Source organism: Mytilus californianus, unplaced genomic scaffold, assembly GCF_021869535.1.
Source record: "Mytilus californianus isolate M0D057914Y unplaced genomic scaffold, xbMytCali1.0.p SCAF_5, whole genome shotgun sequence".
Taxonomy (NCBI): Eukaryota; Metazoa; Mollusca; class Bivalvia; order Mytilida; family Mytilidae; genus Mytilus; species Mytilus californianus.
Genome location: NW_026262701.1, coordinates 41,343,111 through 41,357,761, shown reverse-complemented (window position 1 = coordinate 41,357,761; position 14,651 = coordinate 41,343,111).

Below are 14,651 nucleotides of genomic sequence, written 5' to 3'. Positions count from 1 at the left end.
TCCCCATCGCACCTCCGAGTCCTACATATATATGTACGGGAATATGTTCAACAAGTCTGTTGTTACTATATCAATGTTGAATGAAATCAATTTGCTAGCAATAGAAACAGAATTTTAAAGGCTTATTATTTTGTTTTTGTTGTTGTGAAGCGCTCTAATTTTTTAAGGATATTATAGAAAAAAGTTTCATTTTTTGTCGGGAAATTTGCTATATATTTCAACCAAATTACATTGTAAAATATTATCATACTTGTTCACATCAGGAGAAAACAAAAAACAATTGTTGAAAAAAACTACCACTTATGAAATAATTATTTAAGTTTTCTATTAAACAAAATATATACTTTAAATATCAAAGATTTTTTAATATAATAAATGGAGAATGTGTCCATGGGACACAGATGATGTCCTCGCTTGCATATAACGTTATAAAGTCACATAATTAAGGCAAAATAAAGTTAGAGAACGGAAACCAATTTTTGGACATACGTACGTACGGACAAGGGTAACACTAATGCCCCCTTCGCCTAGCGGCGGGGACATAAAAAGTGGATTTCTCGTAATCACGAAAATGACAATGCGAAAATTGACATTCAAAAGTTAACCATCTCTGAGACAAACAAATGGATTATAACGCTTTTGATGTTCGATGGATATACCACAGTGCTGAGTAAAAGTTGCACGCATTTTTTGGAGATTTTTTGCACCAAGAAAATATGCACCAATGAATTGTTTCTGGAACAAAGGAGCACATTCATGAAAATAATGAACGCAAAAAAGTCGCGATTAAGTACATTCAAATACACGATCATGAACCATAGAACAGAATAGGGCAACATTCAGTTCACCGGCATTTTTTTCAATTTCAAACTGCGGAAATTTCAAGCCCATGTTATCTTAATTCTATGGAATACAATTATCAAAAAGGCCTGATTTGACTTCTAGATTTTTCTGTAGATTATTATTATTATTATTATTATTATTATTATTACGTAGTGTATTTTAGAGTATGTATGTGGTCCGTTCAAGAAAGTACAAACTGAATTTAATTCAAAAACTAAGCTTTTACATACACGTGGGGCGTGTTTATGCAAACGAATAAAGACTACTCTGATGATATATTTTTATTAATTAATTTTTAACAAAATTTTTGTTAATATAAAAAAGGAGATGTGGTATGATTGCCAATGATACAACTCTCCACAAGAGACCAAATGACACAGAAATTAACAACTATAGGTCACCGTACGACCTTCAACACAATGAGCAAATCCCATACCGCACAGTCAGCTATAAAAGGCCCCGAAATAACAATGTAAAACAATTCAAACGAGAAAACGCAAACTTTAAATAATTATTTGTGAAATATTTATGATGAATAATATCGATTACAATTGACAAGGAAACAAGAAAGGGGTAAAGGAATAAGATGGAAAGGTTTAATGTCTAATAGACTGACATCAAGTAAAGTCTGCGTTCATTAATGTCATGTACAGGAACAGGGTAATATTATAAAAATACAAATATCAATTCAGTATTCAGATCTATTTAAAATCTTTTTAAGAGGGGAGAGATATCAGAAATTCTAGTCCTTTTTTATTTGCCATTCTTTATAACGACATTGCACAAACGATGAAGCATATTTTTAGACATAGACTCGATTCTTTTTCTTTCACACAGTTGATATTGATATTATCAGTATTAAAAAGGGTCTATCTACATAATGGTTTAGACATCATAGATCCATACTTTAAAAATTGGTAATCTATGGTTTTTAATCGTGTATCTATAAAATATGAGAACCTTTTTCATTTTTTATAAAATAATAATATAGAAAACGTGCAAGAATAACAATACTTATGATAACTGTTAAAACGAAGTTGGAAACTGAGAAGTAATATCAATGTCTCGGTAATATTAATATAACATATATATATTTAATATGTAGATTGCAACTTAAAAGTAGAGTCCAGAGAACACAGACTAAGCTTCAGTCGTCATTCTTTAGACGAATAAATTTTCAGTTCCCTGTAATGATCATTTAATAAGCATTTATTTGAAGGAAAAATTAAAATCGGAATTTTGATAGATTTATATGAAAATGTAAAGAAAAGAAATAAACTAAATTTTCACTGGGATCAAGAGATGTCTTTCTCAAGCTTTAGACTCAGTTTGCAGACACGTTTAAAGTAAATGAAAAGTATACGAGTTCATTAGAAATTAAGACAAAGGATTGTATTTGCTGGATTTTTATTTTATATATATCTACTTTTTGCATTAAGTCGGAATGTATGATTGTGTTTTAGTACCATTTGAATAAGATCATTATGAATATAGAATGGAGTTAAAAAGATATCTTATATTATCTATAAACGTGGCGTTTCACTTAAACCTGGGAACAGTTACTCACAGTATATCAATATATATGTTCCTGCTTATACTCAGTATGACAAACTATTATGTTCTTGTATATAAAAAAAACCTGCTGCGTCCGATTGAATAGTTTGCCGGGAAGGTTAAAGACCTATAAAAATATCAAACGAATGGACCAGTCTTAAAGAGGGTTAAAGTGACAAGTCGACCCAAGCGCAACTCGGCCGACTACCCAAATAAAAAAGCCAGTTGGACCAGCACTTTAGTAATGAACACTTAACTTATAACGATGTATCTTTATATATTACCAATAAACCATTTATTTTAACCTTAAAATATTTAGGTTTCAAAGATTATTAAAGCTTTATTAAGCATAAAACAAATATTCAAAAAAAAATACCAATTTTATTTGTTGTTTTATGGGTACGCCTTTACTCATTTTTTAAAACTAAATTTTAGAAAAAAAATTGTCTGTATTGTCTTCCCTAAAAATTCCGTTTGAATATAAAATTTCAGTAATAGCTCTTAGTGAAAATATAAAAAACAGAAATATAAAGTTCAAATAAATATATTCAAAGTATAGAAAAACAATCTCTTAATTGCTCTGTCCCTCCAATAACACAAACCAACATATGCACTGAGTGTAACATAATATATAAACATCAACAAATAATATAACGCAGTACTTACATATATCTCTTTGGGTCTTTGGAATAGGAATGATCACACTTCTGGAAGATTTTGTTTATATGGTCGATCTCCGTGTCATCAACCATGGGGAAGCCACTCCTTTCAATATTTTACAGCCGAACCGTCGGAAATATCGTGTCAGGTGCAGGATATTGTATTGTATATTTGTGTATTAGTGAAGTAGGGTCCCAATAATTAAGGGTTTGATTATACAGGTGTGACAGGTGAAGGTGAAAGGATTTTTGTAAATGACAATGTGTTTTGACTACAATTATTTAGTGCAAGTATGGAAATAATAATAATAATAATAATAATAATAATAATAATAATAATAATAATAATAATAATAATAATAATAATAAAAATAAGAATAATAATAATAATAATAATAATAATAATAATGAAACATATTTCACAATCAATTAAAAAATTATAAAAAAAAAGATTTTATGGTCATTTACTGAACAGGAGATGTTAAAAAAATAATTAGATTCAAATCATAAACAAATAAAATGTATTAAGGTTAATAATAATAATAATAATAATAATAATAATAATAATAATAATAATAATAATAATAATAATGAAACATATTTCACAATCAATTAAAAAATTATAAAAAAAGATTTTATGGTCATTAACTGAACAGGAGATGTTAAAAAACTACTTAGATTCAAATCATAAACAAATAAAATGTATTAAGGTTTAACCATTTGAAGATTTGAATTCAAAGAGCAAGCACAAAAATGCACAAAGCAAAACTAAAAATGCATTTTAAAGTCTAACTACTGCATTATAAAATTTTGGAGACATCTGAATAAAAATCCACCATCATGGGACCGCTTTTTTACCGACAAAAGTTTTTCGCGATTTTTCCAATCTGATGAGATGCTGTTCAGTTGTTTTGGCGTGTTTAATGGTGAAAAAATTTTGTTTAATGGTTGAAAAAATAAAAAAAGAAATAAATATAAAGCAGTAGGTCAATTTCCCCTTTATTTGTTTCACTCAGAGGACCAACATTTAAAAGTTGTCAAATAATATTATTAAGGAGTCTATATCATATACTTAAAATATTGTTTCACAATTTTACATATTTCCATTAAATCATGTTTTTGTTAATGGCATTTTGATAGAAAATTGCCAATTTTACATGATTTTGTCAAATTTTGCATCGTAAAACATCGCTAACCAAAATGAATTAATTTGTTTCCGAAAGTCAATACATAGCTTTCCTAAAAAATAATTTCGGTTTGTTTTGGTTTACGATGTCCTTATACGTTTTAGGGCTAAATACGCAAAATTTGCCAAAACTCAAAATGGCGGTTTTGGGCTGTCTTTAGGCATTTGTAGATTGATGACCTGTTTAGAAATAAGCCATAATGTAAAAACTATTACAAACACACATTGGGTTGTGATACTATGAATTTAAATAATTTCAGGGAAATTTGGCCCCACTCCTTTTTTGCGCAAATATTTTGAATTCAATTACTTAAGTTTAAAAGTGCATCATCGTAATTTGCAGAGCTTTGTAATCTGTACTAACTCTGCATAGCAAGAGATTTATACTGTTAATACCGCACTTTCTTCCAGAAAAAAAGATAAGCTCTCAAACACAACATAATAGTATCAAGTGCACCGTAAGAGAAAGCATAACATTTCGTTAACTTTTACAACAATAAAGACATCCGATTAGGCGGAATATAACAGCTACTGTCAAGAAATATATTAGCACATTAAGGTACATAAATTTCATAGATATTTATCCATTTATAAGCACTATGTGAAGGATGATGACGAATTGGTGTTTAACGTGCAGTGGCAAATATCACAAGCATACAAAACATGTTGATGTGTTATTTATATGAACCCTGCTTTGAAGAAGACTGACACGCTGAGATGGATATTACTGTTTCCTTTTAGTCTTCTTTCATTGGGGTTTAAGAGGGTAATTAAATATAAATATAAAACAGGAAGGAACTGCTGGCCTTCTCGTTTGTTTTATGTTGTTTCATGTTGTTTAATTTTTAGTTTTCTGTATAGCGTTTTTTTGAACTTTTTTTTTCTTGACCACGATCTCGTCTGTCTACCTTCAACTCACGTTTTTTTACTGCTTCCTTTTAATCTCAACATAAAATTCTGTGCAAAATTTCATATACTAGTAACGTGAAAGCTTATTTCCAGAAAGCTATCAGGTGATATCATGCAACCTTTGAACGATGATCACGATTTTATATATAAATAGGATATTTCCGTTTTGAAACTTGATGCCAATTGGGTGTAAAAGATCTTAAAAGGCATCAATCACTACATTGCATAAACGATTTCTATGATGCTATCACATGAACCTGATCTTTGAAATCCGACCTTAAATTTAGGTTGGATTGATTGTTTTTTAGCCTTGGGTCGATACCACTGTAAGAGAAGTTTTAGTCCCGGAGAGTATCACAAACTCAGAAGTAAGTGGGTCGGTTCGGACATATTTATCACATACGTTTCTTAAACTCTCCGTAGATAAATTTATGAATTATTAAGATACTAAGGTTCCAACTCTTTTATGCAAAGATAACTTTAGTAGATGAATTTGACTATACTTTTTATATATCTTTTGGCCATATTACGCCTCACGTATCTAGGTATTTATATATATATCCTTAGCTTTCAAATGTTTTGTTTCTGATGAAGGTTAATCCAGAAAAGCGATTCGGACCCACCAAATTCATAAAGTGTTATATTCATCATTTGAAAACATTTCATTGCTCAAAGTTTTTGGTTATAAATCTTTAGTTCTCAAACTTTTGACTTTCGATTTTTGCTGACGGAATTAAATCGTAAAGAGCTATTCAAATGAAGCTTAATCTGTGTTTGAGTTTGTCATTTGAAAATAGAGTAATAACAAAATTTTCACTGAGAACAAAACCAATGCGAGTAAAAGATAAACATTAATATTATTTGCTGGAAAATGTAACTGTTTAAAGTAACAATTCTGGTATCTGGGTAAATCCATAAATTCTGAATCCCTCACAATATATATACCCATTTACAAAATTGCATGTTTTGAAAATAACGTAGTACTAGTTTCTGAACATTTATGAATAAAAGTTTGAAACAAGGTTTCATAAAACTTTGCCTTGAATTTGACAAAAAGTAGGAAAAGAAAATAATATAAAGTTAAATAATGAATTGTCTCAGCTGATGACGATAAACATGTAAATAAAAGACTTCAAACATAAAGCTAAATGTTTTGCTAAAAACAGGTCCAGTAGTCCCAGAGCAAAAAAAAACAATAGGGACTTTTTTCATCTCAATGAACAGTGTCGATCACAAATTATTCAAGCCAGGTTTGGCGAAGGTTGGACATATGATTCAAGATCAGAGATATAATCTGGAAACCCCTTATAATGACAAAATTATAATATATCCATAGCAGTTCCTTCAAAATGGAATTGGGTCTTCTTCATCTTATGGACCATTATCATACAAAGTTTGGTATGACTTGAACGTACGGTTCAAACGATGTAATCCAGAAACTTTTATTTTGCTCAAATTTTAGTCCATCAATAGCTGCTGTGACCTTAACCTTTGACCTAGTAATCTCAATAGCATCAGGAGTCATCTTCATCTCATGGGGCATTATAAACTAACTTAAGTGAAAAATATAGTCTGTGGTTCAATATAGATTTTGCCTGGATTTCTGGACGATGTTGATGACTTAACAAAATTCACCAAAGTATAAGTAAAGTTTGACTTAGTCATACCTGAGATTGCTCAGTCTTTGTTTTTTTATTTTGTTTGTCTTTTAATTGTTTTTCATTAGTTGCCATGGTGTTGTCAGTCTGTCTTCTACTCATGAGTTTGGATATCCCTTTGTTATCTTCCTCCTCTCTTTCACTACTTGACTAAAACTAATTATCATCCATATATTCCAAATTTTGCATTTTGAGAGATAGAGAAAAAAAAAACAATTCAAGGGTTAGTTAGTCCTATCAAAGGACCAATAGATATTCATACATAAGTGCCAGGTCTTATAATCTTTCCTGTTTATGAGTATAAATTCCTACAAAGGCAAAGTAGTTAGTGTAAGTGTTGACACACTTTATACTGCATTTTATTGGAATTATAAGTAATACATTGATATTTTCTTGATTGTATTCAGTATGCGAGCGAGTCAGTGGATTAATTTTTCATTTCAGACTTTGAAAGATGTATGCGAATTATGGTTAAAGCTATGTGTTCACATAAAATACTCCTTACAATCATAACCTTTATCACTATAATGATTTGTTTACTGTTTGAATTTATGATTTCACATTAACATAACCAAATGAAATAAAACCAACATGCATTTTAATAGGTATTTAAATTAGTTGATTAGATTAACCAAGAATGAAACAAGCTGAACTGTGAGCTGAACTGCCGTTGATGCACTTATGATACCCCTACAAGTATTTGTTTGACAGGAAGTTGATACGCAATGTATGAGAAAACTGATCACATGGTATAACCTGCTCACATGAAGTTTGAAACCAAATTTTCAAATTTCAGGAAGCTCTGATTCATAGTTCCTAAGAAAAATGTGACAGAAATTTCATACTTGGCCATTATGTATAAGAGTACATATCAAGTATTTGGTTAACAGGAAATTGATAAGTGAAGAATGTGCATATGCATCACATGTAAAAGCATGCTTATATAATGCTTGCTACAAATTTACCGAAGCTCTGATTCATAGTTCAGTAAACAGGAAGTTGATAAGTGATGAATGTGAGAATGTATAAAGCTTGATTTGTAGTCCCTGGGAAAAATGCAATAAAACATGTGATGGACAGACAAAGGTTAACTAGTATACCCTTTTCTTCAGAGCGTAGGGGTATAAACAAAATGATACCAACACATATAGATTTTTGCCAAGAACATAAAATATTCACAAAGATATCATTTCAAATTATTTATTTCCAAAAAAATTGCTTTCACAGATCATTCTTATAACATTATAAACAAATTTGAAATAATTTGAAAACACATTTATAACATTCCTTTTAAACAAAACATGCAGTTCTGTGTAACAGAGTTTCTATAATACAAATAATACAAAACTTAAAAGAAACATTTATATATTACATTTAAACCATTCATATTTTGACTTCATACCTACTGCTGGAAATATGAAATAATTTACCTGCTACTAAAAAACATGTACAATATGAAAGCATATATTTTTTTCACTATAAAACTTATTTCAAGAACTTTCATATATTGTAAACCAACTTATTTTCACGGATACTTTATTTCGCGTTTAGCCCTTACTAGCCCACTTCGCGGCGATTTAATTTCACAATTTTCAAATTTGATTGATGCAGTTAAATAAGGAAACTTCCAAGTTTTACATATTCACGACTATTTATATTCGCGTTAATTTACTACTCGTGAAAGTCACGAAAATAAATCGCTTGCGAAATTTAGTTGGTTTACAGTATTATTTTTATCAAAGTTTCAGGATGAATTACATTTTCTTAATATTTGTCCATTTTTAAAGAATTTTAAAATCTGTATAAAATAATAAATACTTTCTCAAAGTAAAATGGCTCCAAATAAAATTTTAAAAAATGTTTCATTTTCTGCATACCAAATGGTAAATTTTCAACCCTATGGCATCATGCTTAAATATTTTATTATTAGTCAATTTAAAATTATTGTTGATGAAATCTTTTTCCCCACATAATGCTACAAACATTTATAAAATATAATTGTTCAATATACTTTATCTTAAAACCTGATTTCAATTTGAAAGGGACTTAGCACCAACATTTTTTTTTTATTTAATGTTTATACTCTATATGTTAATGCATCTACTTTACATTAGTCATAAATCATCAACAATCATAATCCAATAACTGAACAACTTACCTATGCAATATCAATAACAATAATTCTACAATATCAATAAACAATTCTTAAATATGAACAATAATGAACTAAACAATACACACTCTTGAGTACAAAATCATAATTTTTTGTAGGTTTACTATAATTTTTGGTAGATTTACTAGAATTTTTGTAGGTTTAAACATAATCAATTTTGCAGATGTAAACATAGTTTTGCCCCAATTCTTTTGATTTCTTATTTATTACCAAAACTGCATATAGATATATCATAAATATATTTTTTAGCACATTCATATAAGTTAACTGAAACATTAGAACCAACACCTGTCTAATAAATATATGTCAGACTATGTCATGTAAGTATGTTTACATGATGAGAAAGGCATCTTTTCTACAAGTTATATTTACAAGAAAAAAAAATTGAGGTTCAATAACAGATGAAAATACACAAAATTGCCCTACAGTTACAGCTGCATTTAACATATGAATGACTAGATAGTGTTTCAAAATAAAACCATTAATTTTTTCAAAATTTATTTTTTAACATAACAATCATTTAGAGAGTCTATAGAAAAAGCTGCCACTGAACTTTTAGAAGGTTAAAGAACTTTTATCATAGGAAAACTATATTCAGTTTGAGAAGGACAATTTTTATATATATATAAAAAAATGAACACAAGTTTAAATAATTAATCGCCAATATAAAATCTACATTCATTAAAACTTTTTTGGGGGTTGTAACCCCCCCTTTATTTTGATGATCAATGCTTTTGAATGGGGACATATGGTTGGAACCCCCCCCCCACCCCTTTATCCTGAGTTGGAACCCCTCTTTTAAAAATGGCTGGACCCGCCCCTTGCCGTTTCGTAACTTTATGGCATGGCAATTGGTCTTCACTTGACAAATTCCAGTAAATATACCTAAACGATATGTTTTTAATGAAAAAAATAACAAAGTACTATTTACGATGAATATAAGGGATATGGAAAACAAATTATATCATAAATGCATTTTTTTCAAATTTTAAAAACTTGCTCTATGAAAGTGCTGCAAAGTCCAACTTTAAATATTTCAACAATTAAGGTCGGTCTACAAAATTTTAATAAAGTGTGTCAGTTCAAAAACATCAGTGTGGCTCTCTAGAAAATATATTAGATATGTTTGACAGTTTACAGTTTAACTTTTCTTAAATGTATATTCAACTGCCTAATCACACATATGGAAATATTGATCACATCCAAGAAAAAAATAATTACCTGAATTTTTATAGACAAAGTATATATTTTTCATGGAAACCAGTGAAGGGCACTTTGATGACGTCACAACTGCATTTATTGAGATTTCACTGATTAAATACATCAACTTTAGAGCAATCATAAATGACAATCTAAAAAACAGGTCAAATTCTAGTAATGAATTAGGCCAAATAAAGCCCTAGTTGCACTGGGTCCTTTGACGAAAACTGTAAATGCTGTTCATATTACAAATCTGATGATATTACATAACCAACCCTAAATGTTTACATTGTTTGTCACAACCTTATTTAATGTACTGTTTTAATATTCTAAAAATGCCCTATTAATTCTGGCTTAATAATCTGAATATTACATAACAAGGACATGGTAATTTCTAGATTCCAGAAGAAGAAAAAATATGAAAAATTTAACACAGCAATCATAAAATATATTAACAGATAAATGTACATTTAAGTATTGAGGTATTCTATAAACATTAAAAAAACCCACAAAAAGCTGAGTTACAAATCTCATGTTAAAATTTTGTATAAATGTTACCATTCTTCCCAGAAACATTTTTTTGTGACAGGATTTCGGTTTACACATATAAACAATATACAAGAAAACCTTCACAATAACCTTGGTGAGACCTTACAAATTGGCACTACCAATAGTATAAAACATACTGTACAATTTAACTGATGAAATTCAACAACTTGACTAATCACACTGTCAGAAAGTTTTCAAATTCAGAGTTAACACTTATCAGCAATTTTTTTGAAAATCTTGCATTAAGGCATATATAAAGCTGAGAATTAACTGTTTTAGGAATATTTTCATTTGTAAAAGTACAACCTTTTAATATCGAGCTGCTTCAGGAATTTAGGAATTTTTACTGAGTATATATAAGTCATTAAAATGTAGTTTGTCTGCATAAAAACCTAATTTTTAGTATTCAAAATGTGTAATAATTTCCTAAATAATCATTGTTGTTAATATAGCCAAAGAAACTCTAGATATATGAAACTTGCACATTTTTGAAAAGTAAAGATACATATTGGAAAATTTTCAAAACCATAAGTGTGCTTCTCTTTATAAAACCTAGCATTTGTCAAAATAATGAAAGTTGTGTTGATGCATACTCAAGATACCCCAAGAGGTAACAGGAGAAAAGACAGATTGATAGACATATAAAACAGTATACTTTAAATACTTCCAGCTTTCAAAACACTAAAACCCAGAAATTCCAAAACTTTAATACCCTTATTTTTTAATGTTCATGTACTGCTTCTATGATTACTCATTTCAAATGATAGCCCCCCTAACTCATCAAACTTTTACATGTCTGTAAGACTATATAAGTTATGACAATCAGTCTTTTGAAACACACCGACCATGCAAGACCCTCATGGGTAGTCAAGGTCGTTAAAACCCCCCTCATTTTCTTTGGAAACTGTGTTGGATTTGCTTTATCCTTTTTGGCATTGTAACAATATGATTATTTTTGAAATTCACACATTTTTATACAACATCATACAATATTGACAGAGGCTTAAAAAAGTTTGATAAAACATTAATCTATCTGTTCTGCAAGCAATGCACTACATGAAAGACAAAAATATAACAAAAATTTAAAAACCTTATAAAATTATATCACATAATATATCAAAATGAAAGACATTGAAATTATTTGAAAGACTTAAAAGAGTAAAGTATTTTATCACTATCACTAATTTACTGTTTAAAATTATTTTTTTACATTACATCAAGGATTTATCAAGTATTACTATACAAATCCTTGATTACATGTAGTATTGCATATATATACTAGTAAAATAAAATGCTTCGCTGGGGCGCAGCTTGATACGACCGCAGAGGTCGAACCCTGAACAGTTGGGGCAAGTATGGACACAACATTCAAGCTTGATACAGCTCTGAATTTGGATTGTGATTAAATATTTGACACAGCATAGGTTTCTGACACAGAAAGAATGTGGTCTAAGAACTTGAATTTTTTTAATTTACCTATCATGGTCCAATGTCCAAAATCAAAATACATGGTTAGATTCAGCATATCAAAGAACCCCATATATTCAATTTTTGTTAAAATCAAACAAAGTTTAATTTTGGACCCCAACTTGGACAAACTTGAAAACTGGGCCCATAATAAAAAATCTAAACACATGTTTAGATTCAGCATATCAAATAACCCTAAGAATTCAATTTTTGCTAAAATCAAACTAAGTTTAATTTTGGACCCTTTGGACCTTAATGTAGACCAGTTTAAAAAATGGGACTTAAAATTAAAAATCTAAATACACGGTTAGATTTGGAATATCAAAGAACCCCAATAATTCGATTTTTGATGAAATCAAACAAAGTTTAATTTTGGACCCTTTTGACCTCAATATGAACCAACTTGATAGCGGGGCCCACAAATAAAAAATCTAAATTCATGGTTAGATTCAGCATATCAAAGAACCCCATATATTCAATTTTTGTTGAAATCAAAAAAAGTTTAATTTTAGACCCCAACTTGGACCAACTTGAAAACTGGGCCCATAATAAAAAATCTAGACACATGTTTAGATTCAGCATATCAAAGAACCCCAAGAATTCAATTTTTGTTAAAATCAAACTAAGTTTAATTTTGGACCCTTTGGACCTCAATGAAGACCAATTTAAAAAACGGGACCCAAATTAAAAATCTAAAAACACGGTTAGATATGGCATATCAAAGAACCCCAATAATTCAATTTTTGATAAAATCAAACAAAGTTTAATTTTGGACCCTTTTGACCTCAATATGAACCAATTTGATAGCGGGGCGTACAAATAAAAAATCTAAATACATGGTTAGATTCAGCATATCAAAGAACCTCATATATTCAATTTTTGTTGAAATCAAACAAAGTTTAATTTTGGACCCCAATTTGGACCAACTTGAAAACTGGGCCCATAATCAAAAATCTAAATACATGTTTAGATTCAGCATATCAAAGAACCCCATATATTCAATTTTTGTTGAAATCAAAAAAAGTTAAAATACTGGACCCTATCTTGGACCAACTTGAAAACTGGGCCCATAATCAAAAATCTAAACACATGTTTAGATTCAGCATATCAAAGAACCCCAAGAATTCAATTTTTGTTAAAATCAAACTAAGTTTAATTTTGGACCCTTTGGACCTTAATGTAGACCAATTTCAAAAACAGGACCCAAAATTAAAAATCTAAATACACAGTTAGATTTGGAATATCAAAGAACCCCAATAATTCAATTTTAGATGAAATCAAACAAAGTTTAATTTTGGACCCTTTTGACCTCAATATGAACCAATTTGATAACGGGGTCCACAAATAAAAAATCTAAATAAATGGTTAGATTCAGCATATCAAGGAACCCCATATATTCAATTTTTGTTGAAATCAATTAAAGTTCAATTTTGGACCCCAATTTGGACCAACTTGAAAACTGGGCCAAAAATCAAAAATCTAAATACATGTTTAGATTCAGCATATCAAAGAACCTCATATATTCAATTTTTGCTAAAATCAAACAAAGTTTAATTTTGGACCCTTTGGACCTTAATGTAGACCAATTTGAAAACTGGACCCAAAATTAAAAATCTAAATACACTGTTGGATTCGGCATAACAAATAAATAAATGTGATCAAAGATTTTACAAATTTAATGCGCCATACTGTGCAATTAAAGATTTCTTCTTGAAATTTTTCAATATTTGAAATTTGAAAAAAAAAAAATATTTGAAGAATAATTTTTTTAATTTCTGAAATCTGAAATGAGAAAAAATTGACCCCCCACAATTTCTTTTTATCCCCCCCCCTTTTTTCCCCCAAAAAATTCTTTCCCTCAAGATATGGTCATAATCTCAATTCAAATTTCCAATGGAGTTGGCAACCATAATTACCCATTTAAATTTACCATAGTGCTAGCTTAATCTATTTTATAATAGAATTAAAAATATAGTGTCAAATCTTTCATATGGATTTTTTTGTAAAAAAAAAGATGCAACATTTGCAGATATTTTTACTGGTCTTCCTTTATAAATATGCATTTCTTTAAACATAATTTAAAAGCAGTGTAAGGGAAGTAACCAAAACGTTGTATTTTGATTACCTCCCTTACACTGTTTTAAATTATCTTTATTGTTCATTAACCATTACTTTATACATAATTTAAAAGCAGTGTAAGGGAGATAATTTCAATGATGTATTTGATTTATCTCCCTTACACTGCTTTAAATTATGTTTTGTACTAAAGTATTTGTCCATTAACCAGGACAACCTTGTTTTTCCCCCTTTTTTGCCCCTAATTCCTAAACGGTTTGAGCCATAACCCCCCAAAGCAAATCCTAACCATCCCTTTGTGGTATGGAAACTTGTAGTATAATTTCAGAGCAATCCATACACCGTTCCACAATTATTGTCTGGAAACTAGAAAATGC